The 14,140-nt window shown below is 42.9% G+C and overlaps 1 pseudogene; it reads left to right on the top strand.

Annotated features, from left to right (window-relative positions):
• Positions 1-11,663: 11,663 nt before the first annotated feature.
• LOC124796752 lies at positions 11,664-11,781 on the top strand (annotated as a pseudogene).
• Positions 11,782-14,140: the final 2,359 nt, after the last annotated feature.

Consider the following 14,140-nt stretch of genomic DNA (forward strand, 5'->3'; position numbering starts at 1 on the left):
CTGCTCGGACATCTCCGCTTAAATGCTAGAGTGTGTACAGCAGTCGTTTGATATCAGACTGGAAGCGTGTATTACCGCTGCCGGTGATAATTTTGAACACAATCTGTGATGGTCAATAGTTCGGTACTGATCAGAATCCACATAACTAGTGTATGCACTTGTTCTTTCGTGTGTGCTACTGCAGGCAGTGTCGATGTGAGAACTTTTCAAAATGTGGTATCTCGTAAACGACTCGCACTAGTGTCCTGCAACGAACACCACTGACATTCTGACTTACCATACTAATGAGCATAGGCATTATCCATTTAAAAATATGTATGTTTGCACAAAAAATACACTTGCTATGTATTGTTACAATCTGTTGATTGGATAACAATATGACTAGCTACCAATCCTTTATGTGAAAATCTCACAGCAATACCACTTTCCTTTTCCGCAATATTTGTGGTGCAGTTATATATATCACATTCCCCCCCCCCCCTCCCCCCCCCCTCCCCCGCCCACTCCTCTCTGTCCGTCTCTGCTTCACCGTTGAGCCTTGTTTCTCGTTACTACAAAACGAAACCTTGATTGGGAATTTAAGTCACTTAAAGTGAATGGGTAAATCTATGGGGTCCATTGGTATACATGGTATGAGAGAGATCTTTCCAGCTGCTGGATCTGTGAGTATTGTAGCTTCAGTGACATTATTTCACATAGTTTCAATCTGCGAATGATTAGGAAGTTTTCGACGGTTCAGTAGCATACTAGTATTATAATCATAAATACAACTATCCTGTCTTTTTGTAAAACCGACGGTGACGAAGAAATCAAAACAGCACACAGTTGTGTGTTCGAGTCTCGATCCAACACAGGTTTAATCTGCCAGGAAGTGTCATATCAGCGTAGACTCCGCCGCAGAGCGAAAATTTCATTCTGGAAACAATTCCTAGGCTGTGGCTAAGCCATGTCTCCGCTATATCTTTGCTTTCTGGAGTGCTAGTCTTGCTAGTTTCTCTAGAGAACTTCTATGAAGTTCGAAAGATAAGAGATGAGGTACTGCCGGAAGTAAAGCTATGAAGACGAGTCGTGCTTGGGAAGCTCAGTCGGTAGCACTTGCTCGTGAAAGGCGAAGGTCCCGCATTCGAGTCTCGATGCATGATGTAGTTTTAAACTGCCTGGAAGATTCATATCCGTGCACAGTGCACTGCAGAGTGAAAAATTCATTCTGAATTTATTTAATTACTCACATGTCCTGCTATCTTAGTTAGAACTGCCTGCAAGAAAGAAAAGGAAACCGTACATTTTCACATAACGTCCGTATGAATGTTGATTGATACATCGTAAATAGCACACGTCCATATGAATATTTATTAGTGCATCGTACAAAAGTATTAAATATATTAGTCCTGTACCTTTCGAAAGTTTTGGATTACCACGTTAAACAGCTTTATATAGTGCTATAGATAATGCGCTTACATCAGTGCTTGGTGCAACAGTTTAGCATAATGTCATAAAAATTCTAAGTGTGTACTTGCCAATATCAGTATTTTAATTAGTACTACGATTGTGAACGCAGGTATGCATACATGGCTATGCGCACATGTAAATATACTAGAAGACATTCCTCTGCAGACTAGCAGGAACCTGTGGTACCAACATCATGGCTGTTCAGGCCATAGTGCACGAAGTACTACAGCTTGTCTTCATTAATTGTTTCCAAATCGTTGGATTGGATTTATCCGTTATTTTTTCTTAGTGGATGGTTTTCCCCGTTTTGTCTACTCTTACTTAGCTTCCTGTGCTTCACCAGTTCTCCCTGTGGACGGACGAACCATGTCGTATTTGTCGTTGACAGCAGGTATGGTCAGCCTGTGAATATGCATCTTTACCTGGCTGGCATGTCATCATCAGTCCGCTGACCCCCCACGTAGGCAGGCCTTCATACAAACAACTGAGAAGTGTCCTATATTAGTCGTAGCTTTACTTTCGTGCTACTTTATTCTCAGCAAGTTGCCTTGAAACTGCAAAATTGATATACCGCGTGTTTCAAAATGAATATCGGGGCTGTAAAGCTTTGTACCATTTATTACATTCAACGTACCATTATAAATAAAATGTCAAATGAAAGAGCAACTCAGTTTTTTTACAAGTGTTCGGTGTGAGCACCATTCGTCGCATAGAGTCGATAGGCGAGTTCTCCCCAAACCTTCATCAGAATGTCTGGAGTAATCCTTGCAACAACTGCTTCAGACCTGTGTGGCACGCTGTAGAGGAGCCACATATACATGATCCTTTAAGAACCACCAAAGGTGAAAATGGCATGGCGCCAGATCGGGTGAACGTGGAGGACGTGCGAAACAAGCTCTATCATTCGACCTCTTGCGGCCAATCCAGCTGTCTGGTACAACGTTGTTTAACCAATCGTGTAATGGGGTGGCGCACTATATTTCTGCCAAATAAAGTTGGATGGTTCAACTCCTTCCAATGGAGTAAGGAGCCGTAGTTCTAGCACATTAAGACAAGAAACACCAGTTGCAGTTGCTTCACCGAAAAAGAAAGACCCATAAACTTTCATCCTGGATGTGGCAAAAAAAAAAAAAAAACCCTCAATATATGAGACTCTCGTTGCATCTGCACCATCTCGTGGGGACTGTTATAACCTCCAATGCGCACATTATGTGTATTCACATTTTTGGTCAGTTGAAACGTCAATTCATCACTGAAGACATCATGACGTAGAAAATCTTCAGCGTCATGCTGCAACGTTTCGTTTGCAAAGTTGGCACGCAAACTCTAGTCTTTAGAGCTTGTGACAATTGCAAACCGTAGTTGTAAGCGTCTCCTTAATGATTTCCACACAGACATCACTTGAAATGCTAATTCACGACTAGCCTTTCGAACTAATTTCTTGAGTCTATTCGTTCAGCGCGTTCTTCAGTCACTCCTGGTCGAGCTGTACTCTTCTCTTTGCAAAGACAGCCGGTATCTTCAAAATATCATCTACGGATGTTATTACCACTTGGAGTACTACAGTGGAACTTAACACGGAACTTGAGCTATAACAACAGATTCAGGCGTTGCAAACTGTAAAACATAAAACGACTTCTTTTCACGAGTTGCCGTCTTTGCTACTAACACTTTCTGACAGAAGAAACAGGAAACAATGGATGCACATGTATACAAATATACAAACAAAACTGAGTTGCTCTTTCATTTGATGTTTTATTTATAATTGTAAGTTGAATGTAATATATGCTGCAAAGGCTTAAAACCGCGATATTTATTTTGAAACAAGCGGTATGTAGAAATACTAACGCCTGTACTAAAATGTTTGTAGGGGAACGTGTCATGACCGTGAAAATCCCCCCTCCCACTCCTGAATCTGCGCCTGACTTCAACTAGATAAATTTGTTTGCCGCGGCCAGGCAGCATGACAGGACAGTCATCTCAGACCAGGAAGTTATCGATTTTACACGTTGCCTCTATGCCGCCCTAATGGGTCATTAGCAAATATAAATGAGCTGTGCGGCACTACATATCGCGTCCAGATGGCCTCCTACATATACCCAGTACCGTATCTGCCGTTGCTAACAGGGCACTAATGGGTAGTACGTAAATGTTGCACATGCCATTACTCACAATGCATTGTTCACGTCACGTTTGAGTGAATCATTGATGAGTCGCAACTGCACTATATTGTGGTTTTGCTATCACGAATCGCCCAGCGTTCGAACTGTCATACTGGCAAATGAATTGCTGTTCCACTTGTTTCATCCCTCCAATAGCCTCTTCTAGACCTGCCCTACAGTTGGAACTTGATTTTTAACTTAAGTTGGTCTTTGCGGGTCTCCACATCAAACATTGACACTGAAATTGATCACAAGACAGCCTAGCGCCTTATAAGCAGCCTTCTGAGACAATCATTTTCTGTATTGTCTATATGAACTGATATCGCATGACGATCGAATCCTTTTGACATGCTGACGTATTTCGGCTTATAAGTGTGTCCGATATACAGGGTGATTCAGAGACCCCTACCGCTGTCGTTTTATTCAACCCAAAATGTTACCTCCATAAAACACGCGCGAGATATTCATATTCTCTTGCTCGCTAGGCGCAAACTATTAGTCCTACATACAAAAATGAACTGGACTTACAGTAGTTAAATACTGTACTGGGATACGTTTCCTCTGGGAGCCACGGTTTTCGAGTTATTCAAGGAAAACGTACTAAAGTGATCTTCAAACGCACTTCCACCCCATATTCATCCCTCACCAGTCAGAATTTCTTGTATGTTGTTCGCAGTGCTACCTCTTGTCACTGTGCAAACTTTTCCGAATACGCAAACTGTTCCCAATATTCGACATTTTTTGGTCTCTATTGCTATTGGGCTATTACACCAGCCGCATAGTCAGATATTTCGTTAACATTGTTAATTTAAAGATGCCCGTGAGAGAAATGAAAGAAAAACGGCTTTTGTAAAAGTTACGCTAAAACAAATTACGTTAACAATTCGATCCAAACTTAGCCCTCAGAAGGCCTAATGAATACAACGATGTGATTGTTTATTTTATGCTGTCAAAATTCATAAAATTGTTAAGTACAATTTACACAAACGACAGTTTTATAATTTGTAAGTGCTCCACTAAGACGGTGACGTAATAAGAACAGTTTGTGTTTCTCATATATTTTCTGCTATTGTAAATAATTCACCTTTACTGGACTGGGAAAAGATGAATGAGTGCACTGCAGGAGTATTGATTAATATCCTTCACTTTGTGTTTAGTTTCATCTGTAGTCCACTTGTTAATAAGTCAATTGTGCAGCGCTGAGACATTCTTATTTGAAGCGTAGTAGTGGGCAGTTGAGTTTTTCAAAGAATGAGATCTGTTTCCTATGAATCTAGGAGAAGATATCTAGAATACTTTATTATGGAGATGAAAGCTGGTATGTAATACTTTCTTGTTCTTCATACTGATGGAGAAGATTTTGAAGGAATTTTTAAAAGGTATGTATGTAGTTGGTTTGTAATGAGAGAATTTTGTAATTATTAGAGTCTTCTTATGTTGTGCTTTACCTCAATAACCGGATCTTTATTTCTCAAAAACGAGTTTATTTAAAGTGAAACCCACCTCCAAGATTTACAGTAAAATTTTGAATTTTTATCACGTGTGCATTGCACCTTACGCCACACGAAACAACAGATCGTTCCTGACAAAAAATTAGAGTAGATTATTTATCTTTAGTTGCTGCATCTGTTGATTTGTATTTGCTTTCGAGAACGTCAGTACTTCAGACAGAAAAACAGGATGCTGAGCAAGAGGTAAGTCACTTTTATTTCAGTTCAGATCTCACCTTGAATCTTTTGCAAACAGTGTGTAGTTAGGTTTGTCACGTGTCCTGGTAACAAGTACATTAATTTTCAGTGAACAATGGCGATAATTTCAGACAGTTATTGTCGTTCGAGTAGAGCAGTAATTTATGTTTGTGGATATTGTGGTGTCACCGCGACACCACACTTGCTAGGTGGTAGCCTTTAAATCGGCCGCGGTCCATCAGTATACGTCGGACCCGCGTGTCGCCACTGTCAGTGATCGCAGACCGAGCGCCACCACACGGCAGGTCTAGAGAGATGTACTAGCACTCGCCCCAGTTGTACAGCCGACTTTGCCAGAAGGGGATCACTGACAAATACGCTCTCATTTGCCGAGACGATAGTTAGCATAGCCTTCAGCTACGTCATTTGTTACGACCTAGCAGGGCGCCATTACCAGTAATTATTGCTATTATACTTCTGTATCATCAAGAGCGATGTTCTACAATTATGAATTAAAGTTAAGTATTCCAGAAGCTATGTACTAATTTTGGCTACTATAATTCCTTGTCATTTTCCAGACCTCACGCCAGCCTGCGTGAGCTTAAACGCGTGCCTTTCGGCTACCCGTCCTAGTGGATTGGCTGTCGGGTCAGTCCACAACAGATATTTCTAGTCTAACATTGCAACTAATATCACGCATCGTTCATAATGTGTTTGGGTACTGAGTTGGAGCTGCATAGTTATCATTGAGCGCGTAATTAGTTTTCTGGCATTTAATTGATTCATTTCCTTTATTTCAAATTTTGCATTTCATGAAGTTTAAAGTTTTATTTCATGGCAGTGTTCATATGCGCAACACAGGGCCAACCAAAAGTCAGTTTTGCTCAGCAGTTGAATACATTACCTAAAGTAACTGTCACATAAGCAGAAAGTTTTCGAAATCAGTATATTCAGTCTTCTCTTAGACAATATTTTGTCGAACACTTACACAGTCAATGAAGACTAAACACTATCAAATGTGGCAAACAGTTCGTACAGTCGCAGATATTTGTACAATGGTAAGAGGGAGTGCCTTGAATAGCGTACTAGAAATCCTAACTGGTGAGGGTCGAGTATTGAAGTGGGAGAGCGTTTGAAGGTCACTTTTGTACGTTTTCTTGAATAACACGAAAACTACGGCCTCTAGCGAAAACGAATACCATTATTAAATTTAACTACATTCATTTCCCACAAAAAGGTCCCATTCACTTTTTTGTAGGATTAATAGTCTGCCTGTAGTGAGCGAGAGAATATGAAAATCTCGCACATGGCTTATGAAAGCCTGGTTTAACATTGCGGGTTGCATCAAATGACAGCGGTAGGGGCAGCTGAATCAGCCTGCAGGTCTAATTCTCGATCAGAAACTGAATTCATTAAGCATTTGTGAAACATTAGATTACCAGAAAAAGTGCAGATACCCATCCATATCATATAAGAAATAAGGATCAGTTGAGAAGTATACTACATAGACTGAGAATTGTTGGAAAAGGTCCTTGATATTCAGATGTACAACTGGTAAAGCGTCTACCTGAGGATATAAGTAACAATATGACTGAAAATACGTACTAGAAATTTCTTAATAATTATTTAATGCAAAAAATTTACAATATAGAGACTATATCTGTAAACAGTAGGAAATGTTTTGTTATCGTTTTGTATTTATTATAGTTGCCTGTGAATGAAGTGTATGAAAATAATATTCTACCCGAAAGTAAAACTAAAGCTAAGTGTTAATTATTGAACGTATCATAGGTTTTTGTACGTCTGTGCTGGTGGTTACCGGATTTAGACTGGTTTTAAATTAACTTTTTATGATCTAAATATAAATATAGAGGTAAATGTATGTAAATATTACTATCATATTCGTCACTTTTTTGTTTCAAACTGTAACATGTAGAAACTGTAGGATGTGAGGTGCGCCAGTTGTGCAAAACACCATTTTTTCTCACTACCCAAACATGTTTCAGCACCACTGTGCCATCATCAGTGGTTTCCATTTTATGTATTCCTTACACTTGGTGTGCATGATTTTTCTGGATCACTTAAGTATTATTTACTGCAGGTAGCCTGTCATGTTTTCGTGTGGCAAGCCCTTTTATTCTCGGCATCATGGTGAGGTGTCGTGATGCTCAAAATGGTTCAAATGGCACTAAGCACTACGGGACTTAACATCTGAGGTCATCAGTCCCCTAGACTTAGAACTACTTAAACCTAACTAACCTAAGGACATCAAACACTTCCATGACAGAGTCAGGATTCGCACCTGCGACAGTAGCAGCAGCGCGGTTCCGGACTGAAGCGCCTAGAACCGCTCTGCCTGTCATGATACACACGTAAATATAACACGTATTTTCCACAAATAAGGGCGTGGAAAATACGTGTTACATTTACGTGTGCATCACGACACCTCACCATGACGCGGAGTATAAAAGAGCTTGCCACTCGAAACATGACAAAAAAAATGGTTCAAATGGCTCTGAGCACTATGCGACTTAACTTCTGAGGGCATCAGTCGCCTAGAACTTAGAACTAATTAAACCTAACTAACCTAAGGACATTACAAACGTCCGTTCCCGAGGCAGGATTCTAACCTGCGACCGTAGCGGTCGCGCGGTTCCAGACTGTAGCGCCTAGAACCGCACGGCCACTAAAACATGACAAGCTACCTATAGTAAATAATACACAAGTGATCCGGAAAAATCATGCACACCAAGTGTAAAGAATAAATAAAACGGAAACCCATTGATGATGACACAGTGGTGCTAAAAACTGTTTGGGTAATGAGAAAAAACGGTGTTTTGCATAAATGGCGGACCTCACATCCTACAATATTAACTGCAAACACGGTCAACACAAGGAGTTGGAAATCCAAATGATGAATGTAACATCTAGGTAAAATCTTTTAAGATGAAGCTGACTTGTCCTGCCAGCGGCCTTGCCGCAGTGGTACCTGTGGTCGTCGTCAGAGCACCGAAGTTAAGAACTGTTGGTCTTGCCTAGCACTTAGATGGGTGACCATTTGGGACTGCTGAGCGCTTTGGAAAGTGGGATGTACCCAGCCCATGTTAGGCCAATTGACGAGATATTTGACAGAGAAGTAGTGGCTCCGGTCACGAAAACTGACGGCCGAAAGAATGGTGTGCTGACCACATGACCCTCCATATCCGAATAGAATGACGCCTGTCAGGTGAGGATGACACGGCGGTCGGTCGGTACCGTTAGGCCTTTCGAGGCCTGTTCGGGCGGAGAGTAGTTCAGAGATGAATCGTCTTACACTATCCGATGAAAAGTCTGCGCCGGCCGAAGTGGCCGTGCGGTTAAAGGCGCTGCAGTCTGGAACTGCAAGACCGCTACGGTCGCAGGTTCGAATCCTGCCTCGGGCATGGATGTTTGTGATGTCCTTAGGTTAGTTAGGTTTAACTAGTTCTAAGTTCTAGGGGACTAATGACCTCAGCAGTTGAGTCCCATAGTGCTCAGAGCCATTTGGACCATTTGAAAAGTCTGCAGATACTCCTATGCAATGTGGAACTGACCACTAGATGTCACGAGACACCGACTCGCAAGTAGAAAAGGAGGCAGTGAATACTGTGTTGTTAGCAGAGAAGCAGTAACTGCAGAATGGGTCGGTCAGAACAACGCAGAGATAACGAACGTGAAGTGGACATTAGATGACACCTGAGTAACAAATCCATCAGGTACATTTCAACCTTTATGAGCCTGCCCAAGTCGATTAGTGATATCATTGTAAAACGGAAACGCGAAGGAACAACTACATCTAAACCAGACCAGGCAGGCTTCATGTACTAACAGAGAGCGTCCGTCAGCACTGCGAAAGGTGACTGTAAAGTCGCATGAAATCAGCGGAAGGAGTCATAAGTAAGATTCAAAATACTAATAACAGTCCAGGTAGCACAATGACTGTGCGAGGAGTTAAAAAATGGATATAATGATCGAGCAACTTCTCATAAGCCACATATATATGTAGTCAGTGGTAAACGGTACTTGACGTATCTACTTGACGAAGCTACGGAGCAGTGGGTGACTGGAAACGAGTGATTTGGACTGACGAATCACGCTACATCCTGTGACAACCCAATGCTACAGGATAGAAACTGCAGAGTATCTGGGTAGTCAGCATCAAATATTCAGTGCTGAGGACGAAGATGTGGAGTACAAATTGAAAAAATAAAAAAAAACATCGTTCAAGATGGCTTGGACAAGTATTTTCCGACCAACCGTAGTTTAGAAAACTTCTACGTAAAAAAAGAGAGCTTCATCACAGATTCAAAAGAAATCAAAACCTAGCTGACAAACAAAAGCGAAACGAAAGGAAAATGAGGGTAAGTCCCGAGAGCAATGCGAGAAACATTCCGTGATTTGTAAGTAAAATTTTGTCAATCCATCTGAGTAAACCCCTAAGAGATTTTGGTCTTACATAAATTTAGTAGGCGGTTCGAAGTTCTCTATTCGTTCACTCAGTGAGCCCACTGGCCCATCCCTCCTGGATCCACTGCAGACCGCTGTCACTGCCCTCCTTCAGGCTGACTGTGCAATCTCCAAGTACCCGGCTGCCGTTCCATCCCGCCCCGGTGTTGCGTCCCCAGAGGTGGAATACAGCCCGAACAAGTATATAGAAGTTAAGTTCAGATTTACATAGAATATGTACAACTTCGCTGCCAAACTGGCCCCTATAAGCATAGACCATCACAGGTCTGTCCCAATGCTCGACTGACCTGGCACACTCTGTCCCAAGGTGAAAGTACCTCACTATTTAAACTGCCTTTTCCCTCACTTCTGACGTAGTGTCAGAGAGAGACAGAAACTATGGCAGGGATAAATTCCCAAATATCAGCCATCTACAACTCTTCACTTGGCTCTGGCCTAGTTCCTCGCCTAATATTGCAATAACTTCAAGCAACGCTGCGGTTTGCTGCCTCATTGTTGCTTCACACAAAGCAATTTGTGTGCGCAATAACGCCGTCACAGCACTACGCTTGCGAGTGCCATGTTTGCATTTCCTGGCCTACTAGCTGTCGACTGTTTCAACACTCTGCCAGCGGCCCCAGATTCTATTGTCCAACCACCCGTTCAATGACTTTTGATAAAATTTCCTCTTTCCTACGACTAAGACTAATACTAGCGCAGCAACTCCATCCTTCTTTATACATGCCCATTATAGACCAAGGTTTTGAAACACTTATCTATGGTGCCTGCAGATACGTCATGTTTCCCTGTAACTTTGTGAACTCAGCACGCCTCAGAACACAGACTACTGCAGGTTAATTATCTCACGGCGAGAATTAGAAACAAAAACTAGTTATAAGCAGCAGGTAAAGTGTAAACGAAAAGACAGTATACAGTTTACCGAGTAGGCGAGTTGAATGCAGATACATGGCAAGCAGTGCATCTGAATAACAAGATGGGCAGGGCTATTCGTTGCTAGTTTCACAGAGAGTGACTATCTTCTTCAGTCATTTTAAAGCTTCAGACCTTCCAGGACTTCAGAAATCTTCAAGTAACACTCTTGACAACTTTTTAGCAATTTTCTATTTCTGTTATCCTTTTCTTTGTGTAACTGCGAGGCAAGTCACTTACTGTATTTCCTGATATTGGATCAGGAGTGTGTGGTAATCTTCGTTGCCTCCGTGAGAACATTGAAGAAAATATTGCACCTGTAACTGATGTCAGTCTATCAACAGAAGCAGTGCCGGCCGGGGTGGCCGAGCGGTTCTAGGCGCTACAGTCTGGAACCGCGCGACCGCTACGGTCGCAGGTTATAATCCTGCCTCGGGCATGGATGTGTGTGATGTCCTTAGGTTAGTTAGGTTTAAGTAGTTCTAAGTTCTACGGGACTGATGACCTCAGAAGTCAAGTCCCATAGTGCTCAGAGTTATTTGAACCATTTTTTTGAACAGAAGCAGTACTGCAAAAAGTATACAGCAAGTAGAACTGTAATAACCCACAACTACGACAAAAGCTAAACTGATAGTAGGTCACCAGTACAAGATCACATTTACAGACCATATTCTTTCGTGGTATACACTGAGCTGACTAAGTCATGGGACAGCGATATCTACATGACGGTAGTGTCACATACACAAGATATAAAAGGGCAGTGCATTGGCGGAGCTGTCATTTGTATTCAGGTGATTCATGTGAAAATGTTTCCTATGTGATTATGGCCAGACTTGAACGCGGAATGGTAGTTAGATCCAGACGCATGGGACATTCTCTTTTTGAAGTCATTAGGCAATTCAGTATTCCGAGATCCAGAGTGTCATGAGCGTGCCGAGAACATTAAATTTCAGGCATTGCCTCTCACCATGCCAACGGCCTTGTCGCAGTGGTAACACCGGTTCCCGTCAGATCACCGAAGTTAAGCGTTGTCGGGCTGGGCTAGAACTTGGATTGGTGACCATCTGGTCTGCCGAGCGCTGTTGGCAAGCGGGGTGCAGTCAGCCCTTGTGAGGCAAACTGAGGGACTACTTGATTAAGAAGTAGCGACTCCGGTCTCGGAAACTGACATACGGCTGGGAGAACGGTGAGCTGACAACGTGCCCCTCCATATCTGCATCCAGTGACAGATATGGGCTGAGGATCACACGGCGGTCGGTCGGTACCGTTGGCTCTTCATGGCCTATTTGGGAAGAGTTTAGTTAGTTTTAGTTTTACCTCTCACCATGTGCAATACACTGGCCGACAACCTTCACTTAATGACCGAGAGCAGTGGCGTTTGCGTAGAGTTATCAGAGCTAACATACAAGCAGCATTGTCCGAAACAACCGCAGAAATCAGTGTGATACGTACGACGAACGTACCCGCTAGGACAGTGCCACGAAATTTGTCGTTAATGGGCTATGGCAGCAGACGACCGACACAAGTGCCTTTGAGAACGACATCGCCTACAGTTCCTCTCCTAGGCTCATGACCATATCGGTTAGACCCTAGACGACTGGGAAATTCTGACCTGGTCAGGTGAGCCCACATTTCATGTGATAAGATCTGCTGGTAGGGTTCGTGTGTAGAGCAGACCCCATGAAGCCCTGAACCCAAGTTGTTAAGAAGCCACTGTACAAGCTGGTGGTGGCTCCATAATGGTGATGATGTTTGATGGCGTTTGGTTTGTGGGGCGCTCAACTGCACAGTCATCAGCACCCATACAAAGCCCCAATTTTTACACAGTACAATTTTATTCACAGTCCATTCTAGCCACTATCGCGAATGATGATGATGATGATGATGATGATGATGAGGAAATGATGAGGACAATACAAACATCCACTCCCGAGGCAGAGAAAATCCCCAACATGTCCGGGAACTGAAGCCGGGACCCCATGATCCAGAGGCACCAATGCTAGCCACTAGACCACGAGCTGCGGATGCTCCATAATGGTGTGGGCTGTGTTTACATAGAACGGATTGGGTCCTCCGGTCCAACTGAACCGACAATTGACTGGAAATATTCCGTGTTCGGTTACTTGGAGACCGTTTTCAGTCATTCATGGACTTCATGTTCCCAAATAAGGCTGGAATTTTTGTGGATGACTATGCGCCATGTCACTGGGCTACAACTGTTCGTGACTGGTTTGAGGAACAATCTGGCTATTCGAGCGAGTGATTTAGCCACGCATATCACACTCCATGAAACCCGTCGAACGTTAATGGGGCATAATCGAGAGGTCAGTTCGTGCAGAAGATTCTGCACTGGCAACACTTTCGCAATTATGGTCGGCTATAGATGCAGCATGGCTCAGTATTTCTCCAGGGGACTTCCAACGACTTATTGATGCCACGCCCCGTCGAGTTGCTCCCCTATGGCGGGCAAAAGGACGTCTGAGACGGCCCATTATCAGGTATCCCATGACTTTTGTCACCTCAGTATATATTTCGCCAACAAACCGCATGTGCGTCTCAATGTATTACAAACAAGCCGTCGAAAGAGATATTGTACTAAACAGTATGAAGTTCGTGGTCGCTGGCGATCATAGGGTGTTGGAAGTGAGACTCTGTAGTGTCTATTCGCCGCCACGGGGCAGTCAACGTGTTAAAAAAGTTTCGAAATGAAATTACATTTTTCTTGGTAGTGTATCGTAGACACACATTCCAATGGAATAAAAAAATCAACCGAAGTACAGTAGAGAACTGTGCCATGTCACACTGTGAAATAAAATTGAATAAAGTAACAGGTTTAGTTCAGATCCACAGTCAACAGCCGTTGTCGAGTCCTCGAAATGAATGGTCCCCAGAGATGAGATACGGTATCATGCGACCACAAACGTCGTTATAGAAAGTCTTTCTTCTCCACAAAGCCTACATGAGCAGACGATTGGGAGCTAGGTACAAGGAGCAATATTTTCGTGGATGGATTCATGCATGCAGAATGTCATGCCCCTTGTAGCTGTTTGTTGATGCAGTTGTGCACTTATTTTAAGGAGACGCAGCCCAACAAACTCTCCCAGGCCCTTGGATAGAGATCATTGTTAAACAGGTCGCTGAGGGCTTGCAGCCGTCCTCTCTGATGCAGCATCATTTCTGTGGCTTTTGTTTATTTTGCGTCGGTGTGTCCATGGCTGCTTGGCACGAATAAAAGCACCCTGTAACCTGACACTGTATTTGGTAATGAGCGTGTTCGTGTGTCACTGATTTGCTATGTTGGCCTCATCGCTTGTAAAGCTAGTTCGTATCAGCTCAATTATTTCGTTCAGTAACTACTCACCTGACGCCTCTTCTAAGTAATACACAGTGTGAGTGAGTGTGTTCAGAGCTTTAGAGAAGTGGACAGTGCATGGTGATACCGATATC

Source organism: Schistocerca piceifrons, chromosome 4, assembly GCF_021461385.2.
Source record: "Schistocerca piceifrons isolate TAMUIC-IGC-003096 chromosome 4, iqSchPice1.1, whole genome shotgun sequence".
NCBI classification, from domain to species: domain Eukaryota; kingdom Metazoa; phylum Arthropoda; class Insecta; order Orthoptera; family Acrididae; genus Schistocerca; species Schistocerca piceifrons.